This window comes from Protopterus annectens, chromosome 3.part1 (assembly GCF_019279795.1).
Source record: "Protopterus annectens isolate FY-2018-M chromosome 3.part1, PAN1.0, whole genome shotgun sequence".
Taxonomy (NCBI): domain Eukaryota; kingdom Metazoa; phylum Chordata; order Ceratodontiformes; family Protopteridae; genus Protopterus; species Protopterus annectens.
Window position 1 is genome coordinate 1,471,747,102 of NC_056732.1, and position 17,500 is coordinate 1,471,764,601.

A 17,500-nucleotide genomic window follows, 5' to 3' on the forward strand; every position below is an offset into this window, starting at 1 on the left:
TGAGGAAAACCCACAGAAGCTGTATTGTCCCAGAAACAGCCTATGATGAGAGAAGAAGAGCACCCCATTCTAGGAGAAGTAAGACTAGCACTAAGGAAAAGGAAGTCAGGGAAAGAAACAGGCTCAGATGAGGTCACAGCAGATATGATAAAGATGTTGGGCGAGATAGGGGAGAAATGGCTTCTGAGGGTACTCATAGCAGTGCGGAGAGAAAGGCGTATCCCAGATGACTGGAGAATAAGCATACTCATGTCAGTGTACAAGAACAAAGGGGACATCCACAACTGTGGGCAGTACAGAGGTATCAAACTCTTATCACATTGCATGAAAGTTCTGGAGACAGTGACTGATAAACAGATATGCCGAGTAGTAGAATGTAAGATGGGAGATGAGCAGTTTGGATTCAGATCAGGATGAAGCACAACTGACCCAATGTTTGCAGTGAGACAGATAGTTGAGATGAGGAAAGAGTCCAACTGAGCATTCCTAGACTTGGAGAAAGTATATGACAAGGTCCCAAGAAAGCTGATCTGGGTAGTACTGTGGTGGTTTGCAGTCCCAGAAACATTGGTAGAATAAGTGCAGGCTATGTACAAGGACCCAATGACTCAAGTATGAACAGTGTTCCGTTTCACAGAGGAGTTCCCAGTTAGTGGGTATACAGCAGGGTTCAGCTCTGAGCCCATTGCTGTTCATACTGGTGATGGACTACATTAGCAAACAGGTTGGAGAGGACAGATCAACAAAGTTACTATATGCAGATGATGTGGCATTACAGGCAGACTCTGAGCAAGAACTTCAGCAAAGATAAGACAGTGATAATGGCAGGAAAATGAGGACGTCAGAAGAAGCTGAGAAATGAGATAGAAGGGAAGATAGTGGAACAGGTAAATAGCTTCAATTATCTTGGAGGGGTGGTTGAGGAAAAGGGATGTGTGAAAGAAGAGGGCAAAGCTAAAATGAGAGGGGCTGCACCCAACTGGCATAGAGTCTCAGGTACAGTCTATGACAGAAAAATGCCAAAGAAGCTGAAACATAAGGTGTACAAGACAGTGGTGCAACCAGTACTGCTGTTTTGTATAGAAACCTAGTCAGTAAAGGCAGACCAGATGAACAAGCTAGAAGTGATGTAAATGAAGTGCCTGAGAAGGGTGGTGGGATGCATACTGTGGGACAGACGAAATGAGGACATAAGAGCAGAAGCCAAAGTAGCTCCACTTGCAGAAAAAATCGAAGAGAACAGATTACGGTGCTTCAGACGCATGTGCAGAAATGCAGAAGATGATTTGGGGCAGACAGGAAAATGGTAAGAGGAAATGAGGGCATCCAGCAAAAAGATGGATGGATTGTGTGGATCCGTGATAGTCAGGCATGAGTGTTGAAGAAGACAGGAGTGTGCCACTGAATCGAGAGAGATGGCGACAGTTAATACAATACCCCGACCCCATGTAGAAAATGGGAAAAAGGGGGCTGATGATGATAATTTGCAGGTTGATGCATATTTACATACCAGCTTAGAACATTGTTGCAATCAATGACATTTACTGGCAGTTAATTCACAGAAATATGGAATGACCAAAAGCAAAAATAAATATTAATAATGCAATTACATTTTTGTTGTATAGGTGTTGATATGATATAGGGTTGAAAACTGTCATGTCAGATCAGATTGCAGTACTTTAATTTCTTTAACCCAGTGTTTTAATCATCCCAACATTTGTGTGAATGATCAGAACAAAACTCCATGTAAGGTATAAAAATTGTGTAATTTGCTGAAAAAGTCAATTTGTTGAGAATCCAGGGAAATAAGTAGCTTGATGGGAAAAGAATAATATTGCTTATGATCATGTGCTCATAGGTTCACAGGTATATACTAGGCTAACAATCACATGGGGCTTTGTAAGCATGGCCAAGCATCCCAATTGTTTACCACAGGTTTATGTGCCTTATAGATTATTTTAAGGGGTATATGTAAGCTATGGCAAGACTTTTATGCTGCCTCTGTTCATTAGAGACATAAGTGCTAGACTTGCAATGTATTTCTGATTTCTCATTCACTGGTCCAAACTTCTCTTGAATAGTCTTAGAGAAGACCTCTACTTCACATGGAAGGGAATTCACATAGAAGAGAATTCTCTGAGACACATATCTGTCTCTCCAATGTGCTCTATTTATGCCATAAGCAAAGTTTAAATCCCTAGATCGAGTGATTCTAATGCTATTTATTTTCCAGCTATGCAAAAGGTCCATCAATGTGGGATCCAAGTTTGCCTTGTATACTAGGTATAGATCGCCTCTCAACAGTCTGTGGGAAACAGAGTCTAGAGATAGGGCACTGATGCTGTTTATGCCCGGTATTAATTTTTCTGAGGAGCCTCTGTGGACACTCCAGTTGTTGCATGTGCCCTGTCAAGTACATACTGAAGGAGCTGATATGCTCAATGACGGGCTTAATTTGGGCCAAATACTGTGGCACAGTGACTTCTTTGGATCTAGATGCCATGCCCTTGCTTATAAGTTTAGCAACATAGAATGATTTCTTGACTACCTTAGACACATCATGGTCAAAAACTAGGTTACTATCTACTTATCAATGCCCACCCCTCCAGCCTTGTCTAAAGGTCAGTTCCTTCTGCTTTCTCCTATTAACCTGGTGAACTTGGGCATCCTGAGGCAATGTATCAACTGCCTCATGTACACCAACAGCCCTCTCCTCTTACTTCCCAAAACTCAGACTTGCGAGAGATGCACTTATATATCCAAACTGGAAGCCACGCACTCTCCAGCCAAGACCAGAATAGTAGTTCAAGAGGAGAAGGTCAACACTTGCACCACACCACATGGAACACACACCAGCATTGCCTTCACATAAAAACACAAACCACACACCCACTTTCGCTGAGGCTCTCAATAAAAATCTACCCAAGCAGCAGAGACCTCCACAACACAATACTAATCACGAGACACATAACTTTCCTAAACAGGGTGCCACTTAACCAAAGCCCCTAAGGCAAAACAGCAGGCCCAACACACTAGTCATAGGTGACTCGATAGTGAGGCTCACTGATGTCCCACTCACTAGGCTGAATAAGGAGAAAGTAACAGTCAGCTGCCTGTCAGGTGCCAGGATCCATCACATAACGCACGCACTCAGGTCCCTCAACAACAGGTACAAATATGACTCTGTCATTGTACATGTGGGTGTGAATGATCTGAGACGTACCTCTCTGGACTACATCTAACGAGACATGGAGGAGCTCTCAGATTATGTAGCACAGGTGGGTATACCGTATGACCCTAGCCCTGAGCAGCATCCTATCATCACCAAGAATTATATCACAGTACAAGCAGAAAATGATTGATTTCAACAATAGACTAGGATTCTGGTGTCATTCTAAGGGGGTCCAGTAACTGCCTGGGACGGCATGATTGATAGACCTCGATGCTTTGCCAGAGATGGCCTGCATCTGTCACCCCTTGAGCTTCTGGATAATGGCCAAGGCTCTTGCCACCCCATATAGTGCCTTTTTTAGTTGGTGTTCCAAAGACCAAATTATCACGTAACAGCTACAAACAAATGCAATCTGAGGGTCATGCTGCTCAATGCTAGAAGTCTAAATCTCAAAATGCACTCACTCAAAGCACTCCTTAAAATGGAGAACATCGACATTTGTGCTGTAACAGAGACTGGTTCAAGGCAGCAGAAAGCACCCCTACACTACCAGACTATAACTAATTCCACACCTTTCAGCCCCAGAACTTGGACCGAAGCTCCAAAGGTGGTGGAGTTTCCATATTTATAAAGGATGCGCACACCTCCAGAATGGTAGCCCAACATAATGTATCAGAGATACTTCAGGTGCAGCTAACACTGGGTAAGCCAGCAAATCAGGTCATAGCCTGCTATAGGTCCTCAACCATGTTTCAGGACTCACACTCCATGTTCCTAAGCACCCTGGAGAATATTAGGGTCCAACCTAACACTCTCTTACTAGGTGACTTCAAATACCCCTCTATTAACTGGAAAAACTACTCATGTACCAATACACTTGCCCAATAGAGTTCATTAATTCCAGTGCCCTGGACCAGCTTATTCTTACCCCCACTAGAGCTAGCAACATCCTTGACCTGGTCATTACTAACATGGGTGACTGCTGCTCTACACCAATAGTCAGCTCCTCCCTGTTTAGATCCGACCACAAATTAATCATCTTGGAAATCCACATCCCTCCCACCCCCCCCCCCCACACCCCCACAAAGGTAACCACTATGAAAAACTTCTCCAAAGCTAACTTTAGGCTCCTAAAAACAGAGGTGGCTAACTTAATACCACCCATGCAAATGGAGAATAAATTTATGACTGCCAAATCATACACTAATACACTGTACGAACACGTACACAAATGCATGGATCTCGCCATACCCAATAGAACCAATATGCTCCCCTCCAAAAAAAGGAAGCCAATCTGGTAGTCCCCTGCCATAAACAAACTCTACAACAGAAGGAGGAAACAGATGTGGAATAAGGTGAAGTCCCAAGAATGGAAAAACTCCCTTATCAGCCTCAACAAAAAGTTGAGATCCCTCATCAAATCCTCTAAAGCTAGCTATGAAAACAGAATTGCAGCAGATAGTAAAGACAACCACAAGGCCTTCTATATTTATGTAAAAAATCTTCATGGCAATACCCAAATTTGCTCTGAGCTACTGCACAATGGTACTTCCCATACTGAGCCAGCAGATATTGCCAGTATACTGGCTGACAGATTCAGTGCCAACTCTACCCCTCTCCCCCGAAAGGACCAATCACGATACCAGTAGATTACCAGGCACCCAGTATTACTGCTGCACAGGTTAAAACAGCACTGTCCAAGGCTACGAATACAGCTTCTATGGAACCTGACAATATCCCTGGCTGTATTCTACATGAACTACAGAGTGAACTGGCACCTCACCTGTGTACCCTGGTCAGTCACAGCCTCATCTCAAGCTTTGTCCCTACCGAATGACGCACTGCTACAGTCATCCCTCTCCAAAAAGGAGGAGTGACTACACACCCTGGGAACTATCGCCTAAAGAGCCTGATATGCAAAGCTATGGAATGCATCATCATGGACCTAATAAACAAGGATATAGGGAATCTCCAAACTCTGGATCCCACACAGTTTGGTTTTGTGAAGGATAGATGCATGCCTGCTCAACTTAGTCGAATTTTATGACTCAGTCACCAGAGCTGTGGATGAAGGCAAGATAGTTCATACAGCCTACCTTGATCTGACCAAGGCTTTTGATACCATTCCCTACTCAGGAATCATAGAAAAACTCACTAAGCTAGGCATCAACCCCTATATCACTAGGTGGGTTGCAAACTGGCTCACAGATAGAACCCACAGTATGAAAGTAGCTAAATCCAAGTCAGACTGCTGACTAGTCACAAGTGGAGTCTCACAGGGTTCGGTCCTGTGTCCTTTCCTGTTTGGTATCTACTTCTCTGAAGTCCAGGCAACATGAAGGGACTCTGGCTGACAAAGTTCACAGATGATTGCAAGTTGGGAGCTATTATTAACTCTCCAAGTGATGTTGACATCCTGCAGAATGGCCTCACTGAGACCAACGACTGGTGTCAGAACCATTGCCTTAAGCTCAATGCCAAAAAATTTGCCGTCGTCCCCTTTGGGAAAACCTGGTTTCAATGAAGTACCACATTAATGGTAGTCCACTGAACACAGAAAGCATTATAAGAGATTTGGGATCACATGTTGACAGCAACCTCTTTTTTGATCACCACATTGCCACTGTGGTCAGAAAGTCCTTCTATGTGGCACATCTCATTACTAAGGGTTTTGCATCCAGGAAGAAAGAGGTCATTGCCACCCTCTACTCTTCCCTCATTAGATCAATCATCAAGTACAATGCCCCATTTGGCATGTACCTTACTAGACACCTGCAACAACTGGAGAGGCTGCAAAAGTACCTCACAAAGAGGATCCTAGGCCTTAAACACTTGTCCTATATGAATAGACTAAAAAAACACCAACTATTCTCTGTCTCATATCACCTACTTAGAGGCGATCTCTGCTTGACTTACAAAGCCATGTCTGACCCAGCTCTGTTAGAAATGCTACATCTAAAGAAATCCCAATTCCTCCTCACCACACTCTCCAGAGACCTCAACCTCATTACCAGACAGAACATGTTGGAGGGACAGGTTCATAACCCAGAGACTGCCCATGCTATGGAAGAGACTTCCCATACATGTCAGTCAGAGCACCTTGTTGACCCTCTTCAAGAGAAATCTTGATGAGTGGATGAGAAACAGAAAATTCACCCCAGGGATAACTCCAGTGGCTCTACTCAACAGAGGCACTGGGAACTAGGGTTGGGTGGCACTATGCCAGGGAAATCCTATGGCTAGGCTTGTAAAGGCCCCAGGGCCTAGTACACACCTATGAACATATGAACCTATGAACATATGTACCTAAATCCCTGACTGCTGGTTCTACTCTTAGGGGTGTGTTATCAATGAGGTAATTTCCTAGGGTGACTGACTTTCCATAGAGTATTATTATGCATTTGTTAGGATTGAGTTTTAAGCTTTTGTTTTAGCACCAGTCATTTGACTGTGTTATTCCTTCCTGTAGGATGTTAGTGTCTTGGGGGGATTCTATGATTGCTCCTTGTTTGCAATCATCTGTAAAATTGGTCAGCCAGAGATTGTGACTTCCAAGAAATAGATACCAAAAAGGAGTGGACCAAAACAGAGCTCTGAGGGACTCTGCTAGTGACTGGCCTCTTTGTGGAGATGGTCTCTGCTGTCCTACATTTCTGGGTCTTATCTGAGAGCCATCTGGCTGTCTTGTAACACAGAAGTTTATGCCTATATCCATGAGTTTGTTTACAATGCAAAAGTGGGGTATTGTATCAAATGCCTTAGCCAGGTCATGATAGGCAGTTTTAATTTCATCCACTGCCTTGGTTGACTTCACAAAGAAGCTTGCCATGTTGAGTAGGCATAATCTGCCCTTGACAAAGCCAAACCGGGTATGTTTCAATGTTTGTAGGTTTTCTATATCCTTATTAATTATTTCCATGATGATTCTTTCTATGGCTTTGCATATGAGACTAGTCAGACTTAAGGCTCTGCAGTTCCTGGGGTCCATTGATGTTCTATCCTTGAGCAGAAGGATGACCATTGTAGTTTTCCATTCACGTGGCACAAAAGCTGTCTGGAGGCGATGGCTAAACAGTGACTCCAGTGGTCCTGATAGGTCATGTTTCAGACAATTTAGAAGGCGTGCTGGGATATTATTGGGGCCCATAATGCAGTGTTTTTTGGCTTTGGAGAGTGCATCTGGGGCCTGCTCCCTAGTGACAATTTTAAAAGTTTTGTTTGATGGTATTTCCTGAGGACAGCTGGGTTATAGCTGGGGTACAACTGCAGCTGAATTTGGCAGCCAACATATTTCCTATATCTTCCAGTTCCATGTAGGTTGCTGCATTTACAATCAGTTTTGCACACTCCTGTGTGCTGCTTTTGAGGTATCAGACATAGCTAAAGAAAGCCTTGCTGTTGACCTTTGCCCAGGAGGCTATCTTAAATGCAAATTTGGCTTTAGTAGACCTAATTTGCCCTCTTAGTTGTTTGTTTGTTTAGATTGATGAGAATATTTTTATCATGCTTGGTGTAGCACTTACTAATCTCTTCGTAATATATTTTAAATGACGTAAACTTATCTTGCATCGTCATGCTCAATACCATCAGTTTGAAAATGAACAATGTAATTTCCACATATGAGTAAATGATGAGTTAGTAAGCTACATTTTATCTTAACTACTACTAATATCACCGCCAACATTGTAAAGAGTGTTTTTTTAAGCAATTAAAAGTGAATATTATATTTTCCAATTATATAAGTGAGAGAAAACATGGATATAAGTGTATTCAAGGTGATAGTCACTATTACAATGTAAATGTAGATCAGAAGAATTAAACTTTTATTATAGACCTGAACTTGTCCCACATGGAACTTTTCTAAATATGAGTAACTAGAATGTCAACAGCAATGAGCAAATTAAGATTATTTGTGATAGGCTGGAGTACAGGTTTCCCTTCAGAATATCAAAAGTTTAAAACTTCGAATTTCATATGGTTTAAGAACATATGATCGAAGTTTTAAAACTTCGAAATTCTGAATGGAGATCTCCATACAGGGCAGAATGAGAGATTTTTCTTTTTCTTCACTGTAGTGCGATCTCAGAGAGTTGGTATATTTAAGTAGCAGGGGTGTGGGGGTGGATGGGGGCTTGCCCCCTGCAAAAATGTTGGGGAACCTGGTTTTGTTATGTTTTTGTATTTATTTTAGAATATCGAAGTTTTGAAACTTCGATCATATGGTCTTGACCATATGAAATTCAACATTTTAAACCTTCGATATTCTGAAGTGAATCCAGAGTACATGGGGTTACTTGTTCTGAACTGCATGAAATGAGAAGAATTTGGGAAAATATTACGATCCTTTCAATTAGCTAATGGCCTGGAATTTATAATGAGTAGGACAAGTAGATCACTCATGTGGGAGTCTAAAATGTTATACAGTTTGAACCAAGAAAGACCCTACATATCCTTATTATTTATTGCCTTCCAGAACAAGCTAGATCTAGAAATATGGTAGTAAAATGAAGATTAAAAGTTTGAAACCAAATTTATTTGAGTATGTATATCTTAATATACAAAATCCTGGTATATTTAGAAGACCATTATCAGGTAATGAATTCAGACTGCATAGATTTAAAAATTATAGAAGGGAATGGTGTCCCCGGCTGTGTGCTCCACGAATTCAACGAGGAATTAAACCCACAGCTAGGACAGCTGTTTAATCATAGTCTCACCTCTGGATACGTACCCAGGGAGTGGCGCACTGCGACAGTGGTCCCACTTCATAAAGGCGGTGCCTCCACCGACCCTGGAAATTACCAGCCCATTAGCTTGACCAGCCTTATCTGCAAAGCCATGGAGAGGATCTTAATGGATCTCATAAATAAAGACATAGGGAATTTGCAGACTTTGGATCCAACCCAGTTTGGCTTTGTCAAAGGCAGATCATGCCTTTTAAACTTGGTTGACTTTTTCGAAACAGTCACCAAAGCCATTGATGAGGGAAAGGCAGTCCATGCAGCCTACCTCGATCTGGCGAAAGCTTTTGATACAATACCCCACTCGGGTATCATTGAAAAACTCATCAGCTTAAATGTTAACCCATACATCACAAGATGGGTTGCAAACTGGCTGAGTGACAGAACCCACAGGGTCAGATTTGCTGGCACCATGTCAGACTCTAAGCCTGTCACAAGTGGTGTCCCACAGGGCTCAGTCCTGGGCCCACTCTTGTTTGGCATCTACTTTTCCAAAGTACAAGCAAACACAGGAGGGTTATGGCTGACAAAGTTTGCAGATGACTGCAAACTGGGCGCTGTAGTCGAAAACACATCTGACACAGATATCCTTCAGAAGGGTCTCACAGAAACGGATAACTGGTGCCAGAGCCATGGCCTAAAGTTAAATGCCAAAAAATGCATAGTCATACCCTTCAGGAAAAACAAGGTTACCCCTAGCTACCATATAGGTGGCAATCCACTGAGCACAGAAGAAGTTATTAGGGACCTGGGGACCCAGGTTGACAGTAGCCTGTCATTCGACACCCATGTAGCTAAAGTAGTTAGGAAGACCTTCTACATTGCCCACCTTATCATGAAGGGATTCACATCTAGATCAAGGGAGGTCATAGTTTCCCTATACTCATCACTCATCAGACCAATGATTGAGTACAATGCCCCATTCGGAATGTATCTGACCCGACACTTGCAGCAGCTGGAGAGGCCACAAAAGTTCCTCACCAAAAGGATAAAGGGTCTCAAAAATCTGTCCTATGCTGCCCGACTGAAAGAACTTCAGCTCTATTCAGTCGCTTACCGCTTGCTCAGAGGTGACCTGTGTCTGACATACAAGGCCATGTCAAACCCAGATTTGATGAATATGCTTCACCTCAATAAATCTAGATCCGTCAGAGCCACAAGGGCGGGAGACTTAAACCTCGACACGGCTATTAATAGGACGTGCTGGAGGGATAGAGTCATCACCCAAAGACTCCCTATGCTGTGGAACAAAATCCCGGTATATGTGAGGCAGAGCACCTCGCTGGCCTTGTTCAAGAGAAATCTTGACCAATGGATGGGAGATCGCAGATATACCCCAGAGATTACCTCAGTGTCACTGCTCGACAGAGGCACAGCAAAATAATGGGTATAGTTCCCCATACTAAAGGGGTGGCGTAAGCCACAAAACTATGGGCTAGGCTTGTAAATGCCCTCAGGCAGATAGCCTAGTATAAACCTATGAACCTATGAATGGGTTTATAAAAAGAATCTATTTGTTAACCAGGTAAGCCTCTGGACACACGGTCCTTTTTCTGGGGCAACCTGGGAGCAATGTTTGGTTAAGTGACTTGCTCAAGTTCACACAATAGGCAATGAGGGCTGAGGGAACCAAGCTCTGTACCACAGGGACTACAGCTCAGATCCTTCACCATTTGCACCAACTGTTAGCCAAGATGAATCAATCTGAAGAAGAAGTAGAGGAAAATATTTATTGTGACTACAGATTTTTGAAGTTAAAGAGAACTTCAGAGTCGGCCATCTACTCTTGTCTTGGGAAATACATCTTCAAGATTTTAATAAATTATCTTGACAATATTTTAATATACTACTAGAATGATATTCTATATTATTTTGACAATAGTTCAAATCTAGAGTTTTCTTTTGGTATGATGCTTGTAAGTTGATAGATCTAAAGTAGGAAAGACGTCAAATAATGGAAATAAAACTGATTTAGTAAGACTGAGTTTAAAATGATTTACTTCATCTAAAAACATGGTTAAATGGATTGTGATGTACAATTTTTTAAATAATATTTGTTATTACTTGTTATGTCCCATAGATAAAACTGAACATAACACAAAGCCAAGGCCATCATATAAGAAAAGAAATTAAGAAATGAATTAACTTTATTGCCACAGCTGAGCACAGAATCAAGTATCACTGTGTGGTCAAGTGATATGCTCCTTGTAACGCAGGCAAAGTAAAGTGTAAAAAATCAAACTGTGTACTCTGAATTACATGAAATAGCTCATTAACAGCTTGAAACATTAAACCTCTGCATTAACTGCCAGACATTATAAGAGAATACAAAAAAAAACGGAAGTCATTATAGAAATTTGAAACAGAGTGAAAAAAAAAACAAATTCAGAGGTATTCGTAATATCTTCATGTTCTATTAGCTGAAATGTTTAAATATTGTATAATGATATCAAGTAATCTTTAAGAAGTTGGAGCCCATTCTCAATAGGTAGCAGTCATTCTGGCCTCAGTTTATGACAGCTGAAATCACATTTACTTTCCGTGTACCTGGTAATTTGATGATCAGTAATGTTATGTTTTCATCCTAGCTGTCTATTACATTTTGATCTAACAACTCAACTCTTGTTCTCATTATTTATTTATTTATTGCATTTTGAGGTGCATAGCTTGATTAATAACAAGATCTCTTCATTCAACTTTAAAAGCTGCCCACTGAACGTCCAATTTAATGGGAGAAGAAATGAATCTATGAGTTCAGCAAATTTAAAATTAATACCATTCTCTACCTTTCAAATATCAATAAAGCAGGATTAACCCTGAGATTCAGAAACATGCTTAGTGTAATTACAGTATGGCTGCAGCAGGTGAAGCTCATAGCACCATACATTCTTAGGTTAATGATTGATTTCCTAGGTGGAAATGTTCAGTCAAGGTATCTACAAATGAAATACCCTACTCATAAAACATAGGCCTACAGTGAAGGAGGAAATTGTGCAGTTGCATCGAGGAGTGTGATGGGGAAAATAGACAAAAATAATGGAAGCAAGCTCCTCATGTGCTAATTCATGACAATACAAGAAAACAAGCAAGACACGTCAAGGGTCCTACTGCAATGGTTAAATCTGTTTCTTTGACCAGAAACAGGGGTGAAAATGGGTGTATAGAGGTGTAAGAAAAAGAAGGAACAAGCAGGGGAGCATAACTAAAGGTTCGTGACTGACAAAGTTTGCTGATGACTGCAAATTGGGAGCAGTCATAGAATCTCCAAATGTTGTCAACATCCTACAAGAGGGTCTTACTCAAACAAGTGATTGGTGCCAAAGTCATGGCCTTAAACTCAATGCAAGAAAATGTATTATCATCCCTTTCGGTAAGAGTGATGTTCCTACAAATGACCGCATCAATGGCAATACCCTAAGTATGCACTCAGTAGTGAGAGATCTGAGCACTCAAGTTAACAGCAACCTTACCTTTGATCACCATGTCTCCACAGTGGTAAGAAGGGTATTCTATATTGCTGATCTCAGGGCATTACCTCCAGGGAAAAAAAAAGAAGTTATAACCTCCCTGTACTCTTCTCTCATCAGGCCAATAATTAAGTACAACACCCATTTTGGTATGTACCTTTCCAAGCATCTGCAGCAATTGGACAGACCACAAAGGTTCCTCACAAGGAAAATTCAAGATCTTCAGCATCTATCCTATGTGGATCATCTGAAATCACTGTCACTTTATTCTGTTTCACACAGACTACTCAGAGGCGATCTTTGCCTTGCATATAAGGCAATCTTTGACCCTGCTTTATTGGAAATGCTGCATATCTGTAAGTTAAATTGTACACTGGTTACCCGCTCTAATGGCCTTAATCTTGTATGTGACATTAATAGAACCTGCTGGAGGACAGATTTGTCTCCCAGAGGTTGCCACACCTTTGGAACAGACTCCCACTTCATGTCAAACAGAGCACCTCATTGGTCCTCTTCAAAGGCAATGTGGAAAACTGGATGGGTAACATAGCCTAGTATAAACCTATGAACCTATGAATGGGTTTATAAAAAGAATCTATTTGTTAACCAGGTAAGCCTCTGGACACACGGTCCTTTTTCTGGGGCAACCTGGGAGCAATGTTTGGTTAAGTGACTTGCTCAAGTTCACACAATAGGCAATGAGGGCTGAGGGAACCAAGCTCTGTACCACAGGGACTACAGCTCAGATCCTTCACCATTTGCACCAACTGTTAGCCAAGATGAATCAATCTGAAGAAGAAGTAGAGGAAAATATTTATTGTGACTACAGATTTTTGAAGTTAAAGAGAACTTCAGAGTCGGCCATCTACTCTTGTCTTGGGAAATACATCTTCAAGATTTTAATAAATTATCTTGACAATATTTTAATATACTACTAGAATGATATTCTATATTATTTTGACAATAGTTCAAATCTAGAGTTTTCTTTTGGTATGATGCTTGTAAGTTGATAGATCTAAAGTAGGAAAGACGTCAAATAATGGAAATAAAACTGATTTAGTAAGACTGAGTTTAAAATGATTTACTTCATCTAAAAACATGGTTAAATGGATTGTGATGTACAATTTTTTAAATAATATTTGTTATTACTTGTTATGTCCCATAGATAAAACTGAACATAACACAAAGCCAAGGCCATCATATAAGAAAAGAAATTAAGAAATGAATTAACTTTATTGCCACAGCTGAGCACAGAATCAAGTATCACTGTGTGGTCAAGTGATATGCTCCTTGTAACGCAGGCAAAGTAAAGTGTAAAAAATCAAACTGTGTACTCTGAATTACATGAAATAGCTCATTAACAGCTTGAAACATTAAACCTCTGCATTAACTGCCAGACATTATAAGAGAATACAAAAAAACGGAAGTCATTATAGAAATTTGAAACAGAGTGAAAAAAAACAAATTCAGAGGTATTCGTAATATCTTCATGTTCTATTAGCTGAAATGTTTAAATATTGTATAATGATATCAAGTAATCTTTAAGAAGTTGGAGCCCATTCTCAATAGGTAGCAGTCATTCTGGCCTCAGTTTATGACAGCTGAAATCACATTTACTTTCCGTGTACCTGGTAATTTGATGATCAGTAATGTTATGTTTTCATCCTAGCTGTCTATTACATTTTGATCTAACAACTCAACTCTTGTTCTCATTATTTATTTATTTATTGCATTTTGAGGTGCATAGCTTGATTAATAACAAGATCTCTTCATTCAACTTTAAAAGCTGCCCACTGAACGTCCAATTTAATGGGAGAAGAAATGAATCTATGAGTTCAGCAAATTTAAAATTAATACCATTCTCTACCTTTCAAATATCAATAAAGCAGGATTAACCCTGAGATTCAGAAACATGCTTAGTGTAATTACAGTATGGCTGCAGCAGGTGAAGCTCATAGCACCATACATTCTTAGGTTAATGATTGATTTCCTAGGTGGAAATGTTCAGTCAAGGTATCTACAAATGAAATACCCTACTCATAAAACATAGGCCTACAGTGAAGGAGGAAATTGTGCAGTTGCATCGAGGAGTGTGATGGGGAAAATAGACAAAATAATGGAAGCAAGCTCCTCATGTGCTAATTCATGACAATACAAGAAAACAAGCAAGACACGTCAAGGGTCCTACTGCAATGGTTAAATCTGTTTCTTTGACCAGAAACAGGGGTGAAAATGGGTGTATAGAGGTGTAAGAAAAGAAGGAACAAGCAGGGGAGCATAACTAAAGGTTCGTGACTGACAAAGTTTGCTGATGACTGCAAATTGGGAGCAGTCATAGAATCTCCAAATGTTGTCAACATCCTACAAGAGGGTCTTACTCAAACAAGTGATTGGTGCCAAAGTCATGGCCTTAAACTCAATGCAAGAAAATGTATTATCATCCCTTTCGGTAAGAGTGATGTTCCTACAAATGACCGCATCAATGGCAATACCCTAAGTATGCACTCAGTAGTGAGAGATCTGAGCACTCAAGTTAACAGCAACCTTACCTTTGATCACCATGTCTCCACAGTGGTAAGAAGGGTATTCTATATTGCTGATCTCAGGGCATTACCTCCAGGGAAAAAAAAAGAAGTTATAACCTCCCTGTACTCTTCTCTCATCAGGCCAATAATTAAGTACAACACCCATTTTGGTATGTACCTTTCCAAGCATCTGCAGCAATTGGACAGACCACAAAGGTTCCTCACAAGGAAAATTCAAGATCTTCAGCATCTATCCTATGTGGATCATCTGAAATCACTGTCACTTTATTCTGTTTCACACAGACTACTCAGAGGCGATCTTTGCCTTGCATATAAGGCAATCTTTGACCCTGCTTTATTGGAAATGCTGCATATCTGTAAGTTAAATTGTACACTGGTTACCCGCTCTAATGGCCTTAATCTTGTATGTGACATTAATAGAACCTGCTGGAGGACAGATTTGTCTCCCAGAGGTTGCCACACCTTTGGAACAGACTCCCACTTCATGTCAAACAGAGCACCTCATTGGTCCTCTTCAAAGGCAATGTGGAAAACTGGATGGGTAACTGTAAATTCACCCTGGGGGTTCCACCTGTGTCCTCTTGGACAGGGGCTTTAGGCGCTGATCATGGAAATAAGGGTAAAACTTTGCTAGGCTTGTAAGGGCCTTACGTCCATTAGCCTAGTAAGGTTATAACATTTTTGTGGGACAACTGTCCATTTTCTAAGAAGGGAAACTGTGAAATGATGTAAGGGAAGGTAAAGGTACAGGAAGAGGGTGAGGGACACGATCAGGGGCACATACACAGACATAGAACAGAGGTAAGGACTGACAAGGGAGGTACTGACACACTGAGCAGTGGAGTGCCCGAGAAATTAGAAATAACATAGGAAGGACACTGGTGATGGGGGGAACTGGGCAATAAACTTGAGTGGACAGTGGCACTCAATATCAAGAGGACATCAGTCAGCACCCTGACTATCCTCCACACTGCGGTCTGCCTGAAGTAGAACTGGCAGGGACAGGCAGTGATGTGACTCTGTTAGCCACAAAACAACCCTTTCAAGCAGCTGATATGGGCTTCTAGCTGATGACCTAGCAGATCTTTCATCACATCTATCAGCTCCATGTGTGCTGCCCCAGTAGTATCACCACAGGGAACAATGATACTCCTGTCTTGTGAAGCACCACTAAGGAATGGGGGAGGGGTGAATAAGCAAACATACAATATGTATTAATCATAGCATCAAATGGATCATTAAGTTATATGCTCATAATAAACGCATTTATAAATATGAAAAATAATATGGCTGATTATTTGCTATATCTCTGCTGCCCTTTGTCTGGCCTCTTCTTTTCTCTAACTAAGAAGGTCTGTCATGGTGCCTATGTTGCTCATCAAAGTGGTGTGGGCCAATCACATCAGGCATTGTCTGCCAAGATTGTGCTAGACATTTACTCTACTGGGAACCGTGATAAAAGTCTCCAGTCAGGTTCTCCAGTGATCCCTAAGCAGTAAATAAAGGTCCGCCTTTCCTCGTTGCATTGTTATGATGCCTGTGACACTCACTGCCCTTTAATTCCATGGCCATTCTCGTGGTTACATTCCAGAGAACTACGGCAGTCACACTCATTTAGTTTTCTGGTATTTGACATGAGCCATAGGGCATCTCATTAATGCAACCAGGCATGGTGTGACCATTTTGTAGCACACAAAATATCTGAGTTGCAATGTGATGATAATGCATGAATGCAGACATGGAATATGTGTAGTAGCTACATGATGCCTAACTATATGAGTTGTTTTGTTCCTTAGTGCCTACACTGGATACACAAGTAAAATACTTTTCCTCATGTCGTCATGAGGTTCACTGACCCCGTCATGCACTCTCATGCAAGTGCACAAGACTTGAGAGAGGCTCTTAGCTTGATTTGGCCCCTTGAGAGAGGCTCTTAGCTTGATTTGGCCCCTTGAGAGAGGCTCTTAGCTTGATTTGGCCCACATCAGCAAGACATAAAAACAGTACGTAAAGAGAATTTATTAGTCAGCATCTGATTAGTGTAACTTTCAGGAAAGAAATTTTGAATTCAAGTAATATAAACCCCAGCAATTGACATAAGCCTCATTATACTACAGAAGCTTCCAGGCAAGCAATCTTCTAGGTTTGCTCAAAGTAAGGAAAAGCTAGTGTACTGAAGGCTGTTTGTTTAAAGGCTGTGTATACCTAAAAGTTGTAATTTTTTCACTACCTTGCCATTAAATGTTTGCTTAAACCTGCATTATTACAGGTTTGAGGTGAAATGTTTATTAACGGTGTAACTTAAGAGGTGCAGTCACACAGTGTACTACTGTTAAGTGTTCCAAACATCAAGGGATACCTTGCAATGGAAGAGTGCAAATGCATGTATTATTATGAATATATTGCTTTGTTAATTTTAAACACAATAGTAATGCTATTATACAATTATATGATGCATATTGATTCTGTTGTGTGTGGACAGGTCGCTAATCCCTCTTTTCAGGTGGACCATGATAGGACTAATACCACTCCTAAACTTCATAGCAGATGTATGTTGTAATGTGTGTGTTTGTA